This window comes from Diplotaxodon limnothrissa, linkage group LG8 (assembly GCF_057381915.1).
Source record: "Diplotaxodon limnothrissa isolate DT_005_m linkage group LG8, D_limnothrissa_male_GT1.1, whole genome shotgun sequence".
NCBI classification, from domain to species: Eukaryota; Metazoa; Chordata; class Actinopteri; order Cichliformes; family Cichlidae; genus Diplotaxodon; species Diplotaxodon limnothrissa.
Genome location: NC_140603.1, coordinates 756,293 through 759,866, shown reverse-complemented (window position 1 = coordinate 759,866; position 3,574 = coordinate 756,293).

Below are 3,574 nucleotides of genomic sequence, written 5' to 3'. Positions count from 1 at the left end.
TGAGCGTTTGTTTCTTAAATACACAGCAAGTGTCACTCTCTCTCTCTCTCTCTCTCTGTCACACACACACACACACACACACACACACACACACACACACACACAAACCAAAGCGCACACACACACACACACACACACACACACACACACACACAAGCTGGTCAGCTGCTTTGCAACTCAATGCGGTACAAATCGACTTGTGTGCCTCTTTTTCTCTTTGGGTTTTCTGTGTGTTTTTTAAAATTTTTAAATCCACAGCAAGTGTCTCTCTCTCTGTCTCTCTCTCTCTCTCTCTGTCACACACACACACACACACACACACACACACACACAGTAAGGTCTGAAGTGCAAAATTTGAATTACATTCCTTTGTATCTCTCCCTCTCTCTCTGTCTCTGTCAACACACACACACACACACACACACACACACACACACACACTGTGAGGTCTGCAGTGCAACTGGGATTTAACAAGAGGGGCTCCCTCTGCTGCAATTGCATCTGTGGTCCACCGGAGGGCGACCAGCCGGGACGTCCTGTGCTTTGCATATTAAAGTTTTTGCAAGCGCATTGACATGTGTTTTTTGTGTAAAAGAGAGAGAGACACATACACACACAGAGAAGCTGGTCAGCTGCTTTGCAACTGGGATTGAACCAGAGGTGCTCCCTCTTCTGGCTTTTTCTTATGCACACTATTAAAAAAAGTTGGGCGCACCCAAATCAGCGTTCAAAGATTGATGGCTCCCTGTCAGAGCACTGGCTATGAATTTCAGATCGATCAGGCCTTAACTTGACAAAAAAGTTATCAATCGTTCTTTTCATCTTTTCTCATTGCCCACGGTCAGTTATATCCACTTCTGTCGGTCCTAGGATATTCACAAGGCCTGTGTATCATCACTGATTTCTATAATCCACTTGATTCCGATTCACAAGGTCCAGATTCGATTTGGTGCAATTTTTACTCAGAAAGTGAGAGATCTTATAATTCTGATCATTTATCAGTACTGACACTAAACTTTATCAGAGATGTGACCATCACAGCACATGCCGTTGTGTCAAAGTAACTGAGAATAAAATAAAATAAAAAACATAAAGGAGATTTTCCTGGCATGGATTTTATAGCAGATAACCTTAAAAATATTCTGCAATTATACCTAATTTGAAAAAGTTTACATTTCTTCAGTATTAAACAGCAGAAATTAAGCTTTCTTATCCGACGTCATTTACAAAGGAAAGAAAAGACAGCGGCCGCCAGCGCTGTAAACAACGGTAGACTGATGGGTAATAAGCGAATGAGTAATGCAGAAAACACATGTTTGAGATGGGAAACTTTTCTTGAAGTTTCTCTCACAGTTCACGCACAGCGAGCTGTGCGTGAACTGTGGGTTTTATCGTGTTGGAAGCAAAACAGCAAAAGTAAGAAGGAATTAAGGATGATATTAGCCCCCACGCCGACTAAGCTAATTCTGATGCGTCGGTCCGCTCTGTTTGCGTCTTCGTGTGGAATGCGTTTCCTGCTCTCATTTGCTGGTTGTTGTTGAAATAGTTTTGTGAGCTTTAACCTGAGATTCTGGCGTTTCTGGTAAAACACATTTATATTCATTCAATTCAGGATTTAATGAATCGATATCGCTTCATTCAAGCTACTCACCTGTCTATATCCACCTCCACTTCCAGCTGGACCACGGACATTTACTGATTGGTTTAGACCACGAAGGGGAATCACGTGTGTCTGTTGTTGATCACATGGACGTCTGTGGCAAATTTTACAAACACTTCTCATAATGAACGAACTCAGGAGGTTCAACGTTCCAGCGGTGAGCTGCTCTGTGCCACTTCCTTGAATATTAGCTGGGGAAATCAGCCAGATCAGCAGCAGGTGGACACAATCACACAGGTGCGTGGGCCAAGAGCGAGAGCCCGTAAGGATCTCCACCCAGGCAGAGAGGAGGAGGAGAGACAAAGAAAACAAAAACGAACAACAAGAACAACAAAACCTGTAGCCAGCGTGAGCGAACCAGAGAGACACGGGGACCGTGACACATTTTCCCCACCAAGTTGAAGTCACTGATTTTGCTGTTCCAGACTTTTGGACTGAAAGTGAACAGCGGGTCCTGACTCCGCGTCCGTGGTAGAGGTTGACTGTCATGTTGTGTAAAGGTGGCATCCTCCTGCCCTCGTAGGAGTTTTTTGAGCTGTGGATCTAAACAGCTTTTTTTATTATTATTTTTATTTTTGCTTTGCCAGACTTCTACAACCTCAACTGAAAACTGTACGCTCCATGGTAATCCGCTGTTACTGGGAAAATATAAGTCAATGCAGTACTGTGTAAATACAGGGAGTTTATTGAAACACAAAGAACTTCAACAAAGCATAGCATGTTAAACCATGCAATCTGAATGGGAAAAAAAGCCCCCCCCCCCAAAAAAAAGTGGCATTTAACATGATGATATTCTATTGCCTTCTGGGGGAGGAGGTGGTGCGCTCTTTCGTTTTTTCGCCTCTTTGGTGCCGCTCTCCTTCTTCTGTTTATTGTCCTCCTGTAGCTGTAACAAAGAGGGACGAAATAACAAAAAAGAGAAACATATTTGTCAAGTAATTTTACCCCCCCCCCCCCCCCAAAGTGGCATTTAACATGATGATATTCTACTGCCTTCTGGGGGAGGGAAGGAACAGCGGTTTTTCTTTTGAGTTTATATTCAAGTTTTCTCCTTCTTGCCCCCTCTGGTGTACAATTTCTTCCTTTTTCCTGTTTAAAAAGAGTTCATATATTTTGTCATTTGACTGTAAGCAGTGCAAGGAGGAGATGCTCGCTTTTTGCATGACAGTCTGCCACTTCAGCCTTCCCTTTCTTTATAAGGCTGGAAAATACTTCAGACCCCTCCTCAGGCAGTAAGGGGCCTGAGGTGGGGTCTGAACTGTGGGTACCGGTATGAGGAGAGAAGGGGCACAGGACTGGATGGTGGGTTAAGGTTAGGATTTGGTTGGGGGAGGGAATTGCTAAAAGTCCTCATCTCGTCTTCAAATCCCTTCTTTCCTGTATTAATGAGAATCCTGCGACAGTCTGTTCAGACCCCTCCCTGACTGAGGAGGGGTCTGAACCGGGTCGGGTAGAAGCTGGAGTGGAAAATGGGTTAGGGTAGAAAGGGAAGGGTGACAGACAGTCACACAAAAAGCAAGCATCTCCTCCTTGCACTGAAGTGGCTGCAATCAGCTGGAGGTCCAGGCTCCAGTGGATGAGGGTACAGGTACTCAACAGGTACAGGGGGCAGCCACGGCATGTTGGTCATGAACTGTTGAGATGGAGATGAATGGCTGCTGGGGTAAAAACCAAACAACCCAACTATGGAAGGCTCCTCACATACCCTCGAGGATACTGGGCAAACCCCACTCAATGAGGGCACCTCAAGAGCCGAAAGAAACATCCAAAATTATTGTTTTATATTATATTATATTATTTTATATTATATTGTTTTATAAAAAAGCAAGAAAAATCTTTTCATTTCAGACTGTTGAGGCACACTTGGTTGAGTGGAGCTTCAGTGGCACTGTAAACTATCTGAAAACACATTCA